The sequence below is a fragment of the Lagenorhynchus albirostris genome, chromosome 1 (genome assembly GCF_949774975.1).
Source record: "Lagenorhynchus albirostris chromosome 1, mLagAlb1.1, whole genome shotgun sequence".
Taxonomy (NCBI): Eukaryota; Metazoa; Chordata; class Mammalia; order Artiodactyla; family Delphinidae; genus Lagenorhynchus; species Lagenorhynchus albirostris.
In genome coordinates, this window is record NC_083095.1 from 99045395 (window position 1) to 99061632 (window position 16238).

The window sequence follows — 16238 nt, forward strand, 5'->3', positions numbered from 1 at the left end:
CATGGAATGGGTACCATGCTATAGGACTTCAAAGGGTCTGCATTTGCTCACCGAAACTCACCAATCCTATCACTGCTGCGTTTATGCTGATGTACACATGCTTGATTCTCTTTCAGAGACATGTAAATCCATAGGTTTTAAGATTCTTACTAGTCAGGTATACTCTTAGGCGTTTAATATGGGGTGTTGAGTCCACTTCGTTGAGCAAGGAGTAGCTCTTGTCTATTACATATTTGGCTTATGGAACGGTATCTGTGCTAATTTCTCTCTCTGGTTTTATGCAGCACCCCAACTCACCTTTCCCTTAAGCAAGCATAAGTTGGTTTCGTACATTTGAGACCCTGTTCTGTTTTGTAATTCAGTTCCTGTGTAGCCAAGTTTACATTCCGTGTATTAGTGATGCCTTATGATATTTCTTTTTCTGTGTGACATATTTCACTTAGAAGCATCGTACCTGAATCCACTCATTATGGTGCTACTGGTCTGATGACATAGATTTCATTGCTGAGTGATATTGCATTGTACGTAAGTACCACAACTTCTTTATTCATTTTTCACTTTCTGTGATAATGAACTTGTACCATAAACGAGGTTCTTTTAAACAGAGCCATCCCAAATTTTGGGGTGGCTGTGTCTTTTTGATTTTAATTTGCCTAAGCTATAGGAGCATAAGTGGAAGTGCCCTAGGCTCTGTTGCTTTGTTTTTTAGATGTTTCAGGAAACACCATACACTTCTCCAGAGTGGCTGTTGGCAATTGACATCCCGCCCATCAGCATAACAAGGCTCCCAGTTCTCCATGGCCTGTCCTGTCTTTCTGGATTTTACACTTTTTTCAGATGGCCCTTTAGCCCGGGGGGCAGTGAGACATCATTGTAGTGCAGATTTCCTTTGCAAGCTTTCTTGGTTGGCCAAAAAGTGCGTATGCGTTTTTTCGTGAATATATTCAGGAAAAAACGCATACGCCCTTTTTGGCCAAGTGCATCATTGTGGACGTTCTGCCTCTTTCCTATGCTTTTCATGCAATTCCAGTCTACCTCCTGAAATCGGTGTCCTGCAATTCTGCCCCGCTTTCAAGTGCTCTTGGCAGCATTACTTCAATATATTTTTGGACGATAGCTGTCATTTATAACTCTGCAGGTTTGTGAATGACACTGCCCCTGAGCTCCTTTGTTCAACTCGCTTTCTTGTGAGCTGGCCGCAACACCGCAAGATTGCTTCAGGCCCTAGTGTGGTTCCGGCACAGCAAGCTGAGCTTTTGGTTAATTCCTCTTCCTAGTGGGAAATGAGAGTTAAATTTGCCCGTCCAGACACCTCCAGCTAGTCTCTCATTGGTTCTCCCTATTCCTGTTCATTTCCGCAGAAATTGCAAACTGGGCCAAACAGGAGGTTAAAGGCACTGACTCTCCAAGTGGAGAGAGTGTTAGTAAAGCATCTGGAATGTTGCACCCGAATACCAGGGACGAAAATTGAGACACATTTGAACACGTTTCCCGATCACATGGTGGATCATACTCTGCATGCCTCATGCATATTTTAGCTGAAGAAAGAATCCCTTAAACATGGAGAGTTGAGACCCATGGAATGGGTACCATACAATATGACTTCAAAGGGTCTGCATTTGCTCACCGAACCTCACCAATCCTATCACTGCTGCGTTTATGCCACTGTACACAAGATTCGTTCTCTTTCAGACACATATAAATCCATAGGTTTTAAGATTCTTAGTAGTCAGGTATATTCTTAGGCGTTTAATATGGGGTGTTGAGTCCACTTCTTTGAGCAAGGAGTAGATCTTGTCTATTACATATTTGGCTTATGGAACGGTATCTGTGCTAATTTCAATCTCTGGTTTTATGCAGCACCCCAACTCACCTTTCCCCTTAAGCAAGCATAAGTTGGTTTTCTACATTTGAGACCCTGTTCTGTTTTGTAATTCAGTTCCTGTGTAGCCAAGTTTGCATTCCGTGTAGTAGTGATATCTTATGATGTTTCTTTTTCTGTGTGACTTATTTCTCTTAGAATCATCGTACCTGAATCCACTCATTATGCTGCTATGGGCCTGATGACATAGATTTCATTGCTGAGTGATATTGCATTGTACGTAGGTACCACAACCTCTTTATCCATTTTTCACTTTCTGCGAATTTGAACTGTACTGTAAACGAGGTTCCTGTAAACAGAGCCGGCCCAAACTTTGGGGTGGCTGTGTGTTTTTGATTTGAATTTCCCTAAGCTATAGGAGCATAAGTGGAAGTGCCCTAGGCTCTGTTGCTTTGTTTTTTGGATGTTTCAGGAAACACCATACACTTCTCCAGAGTGGCTGTTGGCAATTTACATCCCACCTATCAGCATTACAAGGCTCCCAGTTCTCCATGGCCTGTCTTGCCTTTCTGGATTTTACACTTTTTTCAGATGGCCCTTTTGATCGGGGGGCAGTGAGACTTCATTGTAGTGCAGATTTCCTTTGCTAGCTTGCTTGCTTGGCCAAAAAGGGCGTATGCGTTTTTTCCTGAATATTTTCAGGAAAAAACGCATACGCCCTTTTTGGCCAAGTGCATCATTGTGGAAGTTCTGCCTCTTTTCCTATGCTTTTCATGCAATTCCAGTCTACCTCCTGAAATCGGTGTCCTGCAATTCTGCCCCGCTTTCAAGTGCTCTTGGCAGCCTTACTTCAATATATTTTTGGACGATAGCTGTCATTTATAACTCTGCAGGTTTGTGAATGACAGTGCCCCTGAGCTCCTTTCTTCAACTCGCTTTATTGTGAGCTGGCCGCAACACTGCAGGATTGCTTCAGGCCCTAGTGTGGTTCCGGCACGGCACGCTGAGCCTTTGGTTAATTCCTCTTCCTGGTGGGAAATGAGAGTTAAATTTGCCCGTCCAGACACCTCCAGCTAGTCTCTCATTGGTTCTCCCTATTCCTGTTCATTTCCCGCAGAAATTGCAAACTGGGCCAAACACGACGTTAAAGGCACTGACTCTCCAAGTGGGGAGAGTGTTAGTAAAGCGTCTGGAAAGTTGCACCGGAGTACCAGGGGACAAAAACTGAGACACATTTGAACACGTTTCCCAATCACACGGTGGATCATACTCTGGGTTCCACATGCATGTTTTAGCTGAAGGAAGAATCCCTTAAACCTGGAGAGTTGAGACCCATGCAATGGGTACCATGCTATATGACTTCAAAGGGTCTGCATTTGCTCACCGAACCTCACCAATCCTATCACTGCTGCATTTATGCTGCTGTACACATGCTTGATTCTCTTTCAGAGACATGGAAATCCATAGGTTTTAAGATTCTTACTAGTCAGGTATATTCTTAGGCGTTTAATATGGGGTGCTGAGTCCACTTCGTTGAGCAAGGAGTAGCTCTTGTCTATTACATATTTGGCTTATGGAACGGTATCTGTGCTAATTTCAATCTCTGGTTTTATGCAGCACCCCAACTCACCTTTCCCCTTAAGCAAGCATAAGTTGGTTTTCTACATTTGAGACCCTGTTCTGTTTTGTAATTCAGTTCCTGTGTAGCCAAGTTTACATTCCGTGTATTAGTGATAACTTATGATATTTCTTTTTCTGTGTGACATATTTCACTTAGAAGCATCGTACCTGAATCCACTCCTTATGGTGCTACGGGCCTGATGACATAGATTTCATTGCTGAGTGATATTGCATTGTATGTAAGTACCACAAATTCTTTATTCATTTTTCGCTTTCTGTGATAATGAACTTGTACCATAAACGAGGTTCTTGTAAACAGAGCCGTCCCAAACTTTGGGGTGGCTGTGTCTTTTTGATTTTAATTTCCCTAAGCTATAGGAGCATAAGTGGAAGTGCCCTAGGCTCTGTTGCTTTGTTTTTTAGATGTTTCAGGAAACACCATACACTTCTCCAGAGTGGCTGTTGGCAATTTACATCCCGCCCATCAGCATAACAAGGCTCCCAGTTCTCCATGGCCTGTCCTGCCTTTCTGGATTTTACACTTTTTTCGGATGGCCCTTTTGCCCGGGGGGCAGTGAGACTTCATTGTAGTGCAGATTTCCTTTGCAAGCTTGCTTGGTTGGCCAAAAAGGGCGTATGCGTTTTTTCCTGAATATATTCAGGAAAAAACGCATACGCCCTTTTTGGCCAAGTGCATCATTGTGGACGTTCTGCCTCTTTTCCTATGCTTTTCATGCAATTCCAGTCTACCTCCTGAAATCGGTGTCCTGCAATTCTGCCCCGCTTTCAAGTGCTCTTGGCAGCCTTACTTCAATATATTTTTGGACGATAGCTGTCATTTATAACTCTGCAGGTTTGTGAATGACAGTGCCCCTGAGCTCCTTTCTTCAACTCTCTTTATTGTGAGCTGGCCGCAACACCGCAGGATTGCTTCAGGCCCTAGTGTGGTTCCGGCACGGCAAGCTGAGCCTTTGGTTAATTCCTCTTCCTGGTGGGAAATGAGAGTTAAATTTGCCCGTCCAGACACCTCCAGCTAGTCTCTCATTGGTTCTCCCTATTCCTGTTCATTTCCCGCAGAAATTGCAAACTGGGCCAAACACGACGTTAAAGGCACTTACTCTCCAAGTGGGGAGAGTGTTAGTAAAGCGTCTGGAATGTTGCACCCGAGTACCAGGGGACGAAAACTGAGACACATATGAACACGTTTCCCGATCACACGGTGGATCATACTCTGGGTTCCACATGCATGTTTTAGCTGAAGGAGGAATCCCTTAAACCTGGAGAGTTGTGACCCATGGAATGGGTACCATGAAATATGACTTCAAAGGGTCTGCATTTGCTCACCGAACCTCACCAATCCTATCACTGCTGTGTTTATGCTGCTGTACACATGCTTGATTCTCTTTCAGAGACATGTAAATCCATAGGTTTTAAGATTCTTACTAGTCAGGTATATTCTTAGGCGTTTAATATGGTGTGTTGAGTCCACTTCATTGAGCAAGGAGTAGCTCTTGTCTATTACATATTTGGCTTATGGAACGGTATCTGTGCTAATTTCAATCTCTGGTTTTATGCAGCACCCCAACTCACCTTTCCCTTAAGCAAGCATAAGTTGGTTTTCTACATTTGAGACCCTGTTCTGTTTTGTAATTCAGTTCCTGTGTAGCCAAGTTTACATTCCGTGTATTAGTGATACCTTATGATATTTCTTTTTCTGTGTGACATATTTCACTTAGAATCATCGTACCTGAAACCACTCATTATGCTGCTACGGGCCTGATGACATAGATTTCATTGCTGAGTGATATTGCATTGTACGTAAGTACCACAAATTCTTTATTCATTTTTCGCTTTCTGTGATATTGAACTTGTACCATAAACGAGGATCTTGTAAACAGAGCCGTCCCAAACTTTTGGGTGGCTGTGTCTTTTTGATTTGAATTTCCCTTATCTATAGAACCATAAGTGGAAGTGCCCTAGGCTCTGTTGCTTTGTTTTTTAGATGTTTCAGGAAACACCATACACTTCTCCAGAGTGGCTGTTGGCAATTTACATCCCGCCCATCAGCATAACAGGGCTCCCAGTTCTCCATGGCCTGTCCTGCCTTTCTGGATTTTACACTTTTTTCAGATGGCCCTTTTGCCTGTGGGGCAGTGAGACTTCATTGTAGTGCAGATTTCCTTTGCAAGCTTGCTTGGTTGGCCAAAAAGGGCGTATGCGTTTTTTCCTGAATATATTCAGGAAAAAACGCATACGCCCTTTTTGGCCAAGTGCATCATTGTGGACGTTCTGCCTCTTTTCCTATGCTTTTCATGCAATTCCAGTCTACCTCCTGAAATCGGTTTCCTGCAATTCTGCCCCGCTTTCAAGTGCTCTTGGCAGCCTTACTTCAATATATTTTTGGACGATAGCTGTCATTTATAACGCTGCAGGTTTGGGAATGACAGTGCCCCTGAGCTCCTTTGTTCAATTCGCTTTCCTGTGAGCTGGCCGCAACACCGCAAGATTGCTTCAGGCCCTAGTGTGGTTCCGGCACGGCAAGCTGAGCCTTTGGTTAATTCCTCTTCCTGGTGGGAAATGAGAGTTAAATTTGCCCGTCCAGACACCTCCAGCTAGTCTCTCATTGGTTCTCCCTATTCCTGTTCATTTCCCGCAGAAATTGCAAACTGGGCCAAACAGGAGGTTAAAGGCACTGACTCTCCAAGTGGGGAGAGTGTTAGTAAAGCGTCTGGAATGTTGCACCCGAGTACCAGGGGACGTAAACTGAGACACATTTGAACACGTTTCCCGATCACACGGTGGATCATACTCTGGGTTCCACATGCATGTTTTAGCTGAAGGAAGAATCCCTTAAACCTGGAGAGTTGAGACCCATGGAATGGGTACCATGCAATATGACTTCAAAGGGTCTGCATTTGCTCACCGAACCTCACCAATCGTATCACTGCTGCGTTTATACCACTGTACACATGCTTGATTCTCTTTCGGAGACATATAAATCCATAGGTTTTAAGATTCTTACTAGTCAGGTATATTCTTAGGCGTTTAATATGGGGTGTTGAGTCCACTTCGTTGAGGAAGGAGTAGCTCTTGTCTATTACATATTTGGCTTATGGAACGGTATCTGTGCTAATTTCAATCTCTGGTTTTATGCAGCACCCCAACTCACCTTTCCCTTAAGCAAGCATAAGTTGGTTTTCTACATTTGAGACCCTGTTCTGTTTTGTAATTCAGTTCCTGTGTAGCCAAGTTTACATTCCGTGTATTAGTGATACCTTATGATATTTCTTTTTCTGTGTGACATATTTCACTTAGAATCATCGTACCTGAATCCACTCATTATGCTGCTACGGGCCTGATGACATAGATTTCATTGCTGAGTGATATTGCATTGTACGTAAGTACCAAAAATTCTTTATTCATTTTTCGCTATCTGTGATAATGAACTTGTACCATAAACGAGGTTCTTGTAAACAGAGCCGTCCCAAATTTTGGGGTGGTTGTGTCTTTTTGATTTTAATTTCCCTAAGCTATAGGAGCATAGTGGAAGTGCCCTAGGCTCTGTTGCTTTGTTTTTTAGATGTTTCAGGAAACACCATACACTTCTCCAGAGTGGCTGTTGGCAATTTACATCCCGCCCATCAGCATAACAAGGCTCCCAGTTCTCCATGGCCTGTCCTGCCTTTCTGGATTTTACACTTTTTTCAGATGGCCCTTTTGCCCGGGGGGCAGTGAGACTTCATTGTAGTGCAGATTTCCTTTGCAAGCTTGCTTGGTTGGCCAAAAAGTGCGTATGCGTTTTTTCCTGAATATATTCAGGAAAAGACGCATACGCCCTTTTTGGCCAAGTGCATCATTGTGGACGTTCTGCCTCTTTTCCTATGCTTTTCATGCAATTCCAGTCTACCTCCTGAAATCGGTTTCCTGCAATTCTGCCCCGCTTTCAAGTGCTCTTGGCAGCCTTACTTCAATATATTTTTGACGATAGCTGTCATTTATAACTCTGCAGGTTTGTGAATGACAGTGCCCCTGAGATCCTTTCTTCAACTCGCTTTCTTGTGAGCTGGCCGCAACACCGCAAGATTGATTCAGGCCCTAGTGTGGTTCCGGCACGGCAAGCTGAGCCTTTGGTTAATTCCTCTTCCTGGTGGGAAATGAGAGTTAAATTTGCCCGTCCAGACACCTCCACCTAGTCTGTCATTGGTTCTCCCTATTCCTGTTCATTTCCCGCAGAAATTGCAAACTGGGCCAAACACGACGTTAAAGGCACTGACTCTCCAAGTGGGGAGAGTGTTAGTAAAGCGTCTGGAATGTAGCACCCGAGTACCAGGGGACGAAAACTGAGACACATTTGAACACGTTTCCCGATCACACAGTGGATCATACTCTGGGTTCCACATGCATGTTTTAGCTGAAGGAGGAATCCCTTAAACCTGGAGAGTTGTGACCCATGGAATGGGTACCATGCAATATGACTTCAAAGGGTCTGCATTTGCTCACCGAAACTCACCAATCCTATCACTGCTGCGTTTATGCTGCTGTACACACGCTTGATTCTCTTTCAGAGACATGTAAATCCATAGGTTTTAAGATTCTTACTAGTCAGGTATATTCTTAGGCGTTTAATATGGTGTGTTGAGTCCACTTCATTGAGCAAGGAGTAGCTCTTGTCTATTACATATTTGGCTTATGGAACGTTATCTGTGCTAATTTCAATCTCTGGTTTTATGCAGCACCCCAACTCACCTTTCCCTTAAGCAAGCATAAGTTGGTTTTCTACATTTGAGACCCTGTTCTGTTTTGTAATTCAGTTCCTGGGTAGCCAAGTTTACATTCCGTGTATTAGTGATACCTTATGGTATTTATTTTTCTGTGTGACATATTTCACTTAGAATCATCGTACCTGAATCCACTCATTATGGTGCTATGGGCCTGATGACATAGATTTCATTGCTGAGTGATATTGCATTGTACGTAAATACCACAAATTCTTTATTCATTTTTCGCTTTCTGTGATATTGAACTTGTACCGTAAACGAGGATCTTGTAAACAGAGCCGTCCCAAACTTTGGGGTGGCTGTGTCTTTTTGATTTGAATTTCCCTGAGCTATAGGACCATAAGTGGAAGTGCCCTATGCTCTGTTGCTTTGTTTTTTAGATGTTTCAGGAAACACCATACACTTCTCCAGAGTGGCTGTTGGCAATTTACATCCCGCCCATCAGCATAACAAGGCTCCCAGTTCTCCATGGCCTGTCCTGCCTTTCTGGATTTTACACTTTTTTCAGATGGCCCTTTTGCCCGGGGGGCAGTGAGACTTCATTGTAGTGCTGATTTCCTTTGCAAGCTTGCTTGGTTGGCCAAAAAGGGCGTATGCGTTTTTTCCTGAATATATTCAGGAAAAAACGCATACGCCCTTTTTGGCCAAGTGCATCATTGTGGACGTTCTGCCTCTTTTCCTATGCTTTTCATGCAATTCCAGTCTACCTCCTGAAATCAGTTTCCTGCAATTCTGCCCCGCTTTCAAGTCTTCTTGGTAGCCTTACTTCAATATATTTTTGGACGATAGCTGTCATTTATAACTCTGCAGGTTTGTGAATGACAGTGCCCCTGAGATCCTTTCTTCAACTCTCTTTATTGTGAGCTGGCCGCAACACCACAGGATTGCTTCAGGCCCTAGTGTGGTTCCGGCACGGCAAGCTGAGCCTTTGGTTAATTCCTCTTCCTGGTGGGAAATGAGAGTTAAATTTGCCCGTCCAGACACCTCCATTTAGTCTCTCATTGGTTCTCCCTATTCCTGTTCATTTCCCGCAGAAATTGCAAACTGGGCCAAACACGACGTTAAAGGCACTGACTCTCCAAGTGGGGAGAGTGTTAGTAAAGCGTCTGGAATGTTGCACCCGAGTACCAGGGGACGAAAACTGAGACACATTTGAACACGTTTCCCGATCACACGGTGGATCATACTCTGGGTTCCATATGCATGTTTTAGCTGAAGGAAGAACCCCTTAAACCTGGAGAGTTGAGACCCATGGAATGGGTACCATGCAATATGACTTCAAAGGGTCTGCATTTGCTCACAGAATCTCACTAATCCTATCACTGCTGCGTTTATGCTGCTGTACACACGCTTGATTCTCTTTCAGAGACATGTAAATCCATAGGTTTTAAGATTCTTACTAGTCAGGTATACTCTTAGGCGTTTAATATGGGGTGTTGAGTCCACTTCGTTGAGCAAGGAGTAGCTCTTGTCTATTACATATTTGGCTTATGGAACGGTATCTGTGCTAATTTCAATCTCTGGTTTTATGCAGCACCCCAACTCACCTTTCCCTTAAGCAAGCATAAGTTGGTTTTCTACATTTGAGACCCTGTTCTGTTTTGTAATTCAGTTCCTGTGTAGCCAAGTTTACATTCGGTGTATTAGTGATATCTTATGATGTTTCTTTTTCTGTGTGACTTATTTCACTTAGAATCATTGTATCTGAATCCACTCATTATGGTGCTACGGGCCTGATGACATAGATTTCATTGCTGAGTGATATTGCATTGTACGTAAATACCACAAATTCTTTATTCATTTTTCGCTTTCTGTGATATTGAACTTGTACCGTAAACGAGGATCTTGTAAACAGAGCCGTCCCAAACTTCGGGGTGGCTGTGTCTTTTTGATTTGAATTTCCCTAAGCTATAGGAGCATAAGTGGAAGTGCCCTAGGCTCTGTTGCTTTGTTTTTTAGATGTTTCAGGAAACACCATACACTTCTCCAGAGTGGCTGTTGGCAATTGACATCCCGCCCATCAGCATAACAAGGCTCCCAGTTCTCCATGGCCTGTCCTGCCTTTCTGGATTTTACACTTTTTTCAGATGGCCCTTTTGCCCGTGGGGCAGTGAGACTTCAATGTAGTGCAGATTTCCTTTGCAAGCTTTCTTGGTTGGCCAAAAAGTGCGTATGCGTCTTTTATTGAATATATTCAGGAAAAAAAGGATACGCCCTTTTTGGCCAAGTGCATCATTGTGGACGTTCTGCCTCTTTTCCTATGCTTTACATGCAATTCCAGTCTACCTCCTGAATCGGTATCCTGCAATGCTGCCCCGCTTTCAAGTGCTCTTGACAGCCTTACTTCAACATATTTTTGGACGATAGCTGTCATTTATAACTCTGCAGGTTTGTGAATCACAGTGCCCCTGAACTCCCTTCTTCAACTCGCTTTCTTGTGAGCTGGCCGCAACACCGCAGGACTGCTTGAGGCCCTAGTGTGGTTCCGGCATGGCATGCTGAGCCTTTGGTTAATTCCTCTTCCTGGTGGGAAATGAGAGTTAAATTTGCCCGTCCAGACACCTCCAGCTAGTCTCTCATTGTTTCTCCCTATTCCTGTTCATTTCCCTCAAAAAATTGCAAAGTGGGCCAAACAGGAGGTTAAAGGCACTGACTCTCCTAGTGGAGAGAGTGTTAGTAAAGCATCTGGAATGTTGCACCCGAGTACCAGGGACGAATACTGAGACACATTTGAACACGTTTCCCGATCACATGGTGGATCATACACTGCGTACCTCATGCATGTTTTAGCTGAAGGAAGAATCCCTTAAACTTGGAGAGTTGAGACCCATGGAATGGGTACCATGCAATATGACTTCAAAGGGTCTGCATTTGCTCACCGAAACTCACCAATCCTATCACTGCTGCGTTCATGCTGTTGTACACACGCTTGATTCTCTCTCGGAGACATATAAATCCATAGGTTTTAAGATTCTTACTAGTCAGGTGTATTCTTAGGCGTTTAATATGGGGTGTTGAGTCCACTTCGTTGAGCAAGGAGTAGCTCTTGTCTATTACAGATTTGGCTTATGGAATGGTATCTGTGATAATTTCAATCTCTGGTTTTATGCAGCACCCCAACTCACCTTTCCCCTTAAGCAAGCATAAGTTAGTTTTCTAAATTTGAGAACCAGTTCTGTTTTCAAATTCAGTTCCTGTGTAGCCAAGGTTACATTCCTTGTAGTAGTGATATCTTATGATGTTTCTTTTTCTGTGTGACTTATTTCACTTAGAATCATCGTACCTGAATCCACTCATTATGCTGCTACGTGTCTGATGACATAGATTTCATTGCTGAGTGATATTGCATTGTACGTAAATACCACAACGTCTTTATCCATTTTTCGCTTTCTGCGATATTGAACTTGTACCGTAAAGGAGGTTCTTGTAAACAGAGCCGTCCCAAACTTTGGGATGACTGTGTCTTTTTGATTTTAATTTCCCTAAGCTATAGGACCATAAGTGGAAGTGCCCTAGGCTCTGTTGCTTTGTTTTTTAGATGTTTCAGGAAACACCATACACTTCTCCAGAATTGCTGTTGGCAATTTACATCTCGCCCATCAGCATAACAAGGCTCCCAGTTCTCCATAGCCTGTCCTGCCTTCCTGGATTTTACACTTTTTTCAGCTGGCCCTTGTGACCAGGGGGCAGTGAGACTTCATTTTACTGCAGATTTCCTTTGCAAGCTTGCTTGGTTGGACAAAAAGTGCGTATGAGTTTTTTCCTGAATATATACAGGAAAAACGCATATGCCCTTTTTGGCAAAGTGCATCATTGTGGACGTTCTGCCTCTTTTACTATGCTTTACATGCAATTCCAGTCTACCTCCTGAAATCGGTTTCCTGCAATTCTGCCCCGCTTTCAAGTCCTCTAGGCAGGCTTACTTCAATATATTTTTGGACGATAGCTGTCATTTATATCTCTGTAGTTTTGTGAATTACAGTGCCCCGAGCTTCTTTCTTCAACGCGCTTTCTTGTGATTTGGCCGCCACACCGCAAGATTGCTTCAGGCCCTAGTGTGTTTCCGGCACGGCACGCTGAGCCTTTGGTTAATTCCTCCTCCTGGTGGGAAATGAGAGTTAAATTTGCCCGTCCAGACACCTCCAGCTAGTCTCTCATTGGTTCTCCCTATTCCTGTACATTTCACGCAGAAATTGCAAACTGGTCCAAACAGGAGTTTAAAGGCCCTTACTCTCCAAGTGGGAAGAGTGTTAGTAAATCATCTGGAATGTTGCACCTGAGTACCAGGGACGAAAACTGAGACACATTTGAACACGTTTCCCGATCACATTGTGGATCATACTCTGCGTACCTCATGCATGTTTTAGCTGAAGGAAGAATCCCTTAAACCTGGAGAGTTGAGACCCATGGAATGGGTACCATGCAATATGACTTCAAAGGGTCTGCATTTGCTCACCAAACCTCACCAATCCTATCACTGCTGTGTTTATGCCACTGTACACAAGCTTGGTTCTCTTTTGGAGACATATAAATCCATAGGTTTTAAGATTATTACTAGTGAGGTATATTATTAGGCGTTTAATATGGGGTGTTGAGTCCACTTCGTTGAGCAAGAAGTAACTCTTGTCTATTACATATTTGGCTTATGGAACAGTATCTGTGCTAATTTCAATCTCTGGTTTTTTTTTTTTTTGTACGGAGGCCTATCATTGTTGTGGCGTCTCCCGTTGCGGAGCACAGGCTCCAGATGCGCAGGCTCAGCAGCCAAGGCTCACGGGCCCAGCCACTCCGTGGCATGTGGGATCCTCCCGGATCGGGGCACGCACCTGTGTCCCCTGCAACGGCAGGCGGACTTTCAACCTCTGAGCCACCAGGGAAGCCCTCAATCTCTGTTTTATGCAGCACCCCAACTGACCTTTCCCCTTAAGCAAGCATAAGTTGGTTTTGTACATTTGAGACCCTGTTCTGTTTTGTAATTCAGTTCTTGTGTAGCCAAGTTTACATTCCGTGTAGTAGTGATATCTTATTATGTTTCTTTTTCTGTGTGACTTATTTCACTTAGAATCATTGTACCTGAATCCACTCATTATGCTGCTACGGGCTTGATGACATTGATTTCATTGCAAAGTGATATTGCATTGTACATAAGTACCACAAATTCTTTATCCATTTTTTACTTTCTGAGATATTGAACTGGACTCTAAACGAGGTTCTTGTAAACATAGCCGGCCCAAACTTTGGGTGGCTGTGTCTTTTTGATTTTTATTTCCCTAAGCTATAGGACCATACGTGGAAGTGCCCTAGGCTCTGTTGCTTTGTTTTTTAGATGTTTCAGGAAACACCATACACTTCTCCAGGGTGGCTGTTGGCAATTTACATCCCGCCCATCAGCATAACAAGGCTCCCAGTTCTCCATGGCCTTTCCTGCCTTTCTGGATTTTACACTTTTTTCAGATGGTCCTTTTGACCGGGGGGCAGTGAGACTTCATTGTAGTGCAGATTTCCTTTGTAAGCTTTCTTGTTTGGCCAAAAAGGGCGTATGCGTTTTTTGCTGAATATATTCAGGAAAAAACGCATACGCCCTTTTTAGCCAAGTGCATCATTGTGGACGTTCTGCCTCTTTTCCTATGCGTTTCATGCAATTCCAGTCTACCTCCTGAAATCGGTTTCCTGCAATTCTGCCCCGCTTTCAAGTCCTCTCGTCAGCTTTACTTCCATATATTTTTGGACGATAGCTGTCATTTATAACTCTGCAGGTTTGGGAATGACAGTGCCCCTGAGCTCCTTTCTTCAACTCGCTTTCTTGTGAGCTGGCCGCAACACCGCAAGATTGCTTCAGGCCCTAGTGTGGTTCTGGCAAGGCATGCTGAGCCTTTGGTTAATTCCTATTCCTGATAGGAAATGAGAGTTAAATTTGCCCGTCCAGACACCTCCAGCTAGTCTCTCATTGGTTCTCCCTATTCCTGTTCATTTTCCGCAGAAATTGCAAACTGGTCAAAACAGGAGGTTAAAGTCACTGACTCTCCAAGTGGGGAGAGTGTTAGTAAAGCATCTGGAATGTTGCACCCGAGTACCAGGGACGAAAACTGAGACACATTTGAACACGTTTCCCGATCACATGGTGGATCATATTCTGCATGCCTCATGCATGTTTTAGCTGAAGGAAGAATCCCTTAAACATGGAGAGTTGAGACCCATGGAATGGGTACCATACAATATGACTTCAAAGGGTCTGCATTTGCTCACCGAACCTCACCAATCCTATCACTGCTGCGTTTATGCCACTGTACACAAGATTCGTTCTCTTTCAGACACATATAAATCCATAGGTTTTAAGATTTTTACTAGTCAGGTATATTCTTAGGCGTTTAATATGGGGTGTTGAGTCCACTTCGTTGAGCAAGGAGTAGCTCTTGTCTATTACATATTTGGCTTATGGAACGGTATCTGTGCTAATTTCAATCTCTTGTTTTATGCTGTTAGACCTGCGCGGTCTCCTAGGAGTTTCAACTCGCCCAGGAAACAACAAGAGTCGGAAGTCGATGCAAAACGCAAGAGGTTTATTGAAGGCCGGTGCACCGGGGTTCCTTGGTCCTCACGCAGGAGGTCGAAGAAGGAACCCTTTTGGGCGCGAATATGTCAGTTTTATAGGTTCCCACTTCCCCGTATGTAAATTATAGATTTGGTTGTGTTCTCCTGCTGATTGGTCCCGGCTTAGGCTCGGACCAGAGAGGGAACTTGTCCCCAGCTGCCTGATTGGTCTTTGACAGACACCTTTTTTACATTTTGTTATCTCCCTCCTTCTCGGAAGGGGGCCGGACATCCTGGAAATTCACCCATTGTCTAAGAAGCCCCTATTGTCTGGAGAGTTCTTAATCATTAGCTGGAACAATGTCTCTCGAGTCCCACATTCCCCCCTTTTTCTTGTGACTATTGATTCCAATCATGGAATCTCAACCTTCTGTTCGTAAACTTTGGTACTGTTGTCTTAACATTAGAACTTGTATAGTACTGATACATTCTCTAATAAATGCTATCAAGCGATTTAGAACACATGGTCCAAAAGTTAAAATCAACAATAAAACAATAAGAGGTCCCAACAGAGTAGAGATTAAGGTGGTAAACCAGGGGGACTTATCAAACCATGATTGAAACCATCCTTTTTCGTTTTCTCTCTCCCTTTGCCTTTTATCTAAGCGTTCCCTTAGTTTATCCATGGTTTTGGTAATGGTTCCTGAATGATCAATATAAAAGCAACATTCTTCTTTTAGAGCGGCGCATAATCCCCCTTCTTTAAGAAACAGCAAATCTAGGCCTCTTCTATTCTGCAACACCATTTCTGAAAGTGAGGTGAGTGATTCCTTTAGTTGAGTTATGGAACTTTCTAATGCTCGAAGGTCGATGTCTACAGCCTGTCTTAAACTTGCATAATACTGGGGTTGTTGTATGAGGGCTGTGGTTCCTGTTCCTATCCCGGCAGATATTCCTAGTCCTAGAAGGACAGCCAATGTGAGGGTTACAGGTTCTCTCTTCCTTCTTGTTTTTCCCTCGTATTCATCTAAGAAGGACGAATCTGAATGATAGATAAGTCTAGGAACTAATTGCACTAGCACACAAAAATCAGCTGAATTGTTGAGAACCTCTAGAGAGACACAAGGGGTGAGCCCCGTGTTACATGCCCATCATCCATCTTGGGGAGGTACAAGATATCCCGAGCCTGAAGGGAGGCTGAAATCATGACAAAGGTGTCGATGGGACTGGGGAGGTGTTCCTATACAAGTACCATTTCCAGAAACCGAAGACAGAGTTAATTTACTGTTCCCTTTCTGTTTCCATCGACAATGGTCCGGGGAGCTGACATTAGTATAATTAGAACTATATCCTATAGCATCATAATAAGGGGGAGGGGCAGCATAACAGAGCCAACATGATTTTGTAGCCTCCGGGTTTGTAGCATTAAGGACCGTAAAGGCTGCCTGCACCAAAGAAAGCATCCTATCCTGAGGAGTCCCAGGCTT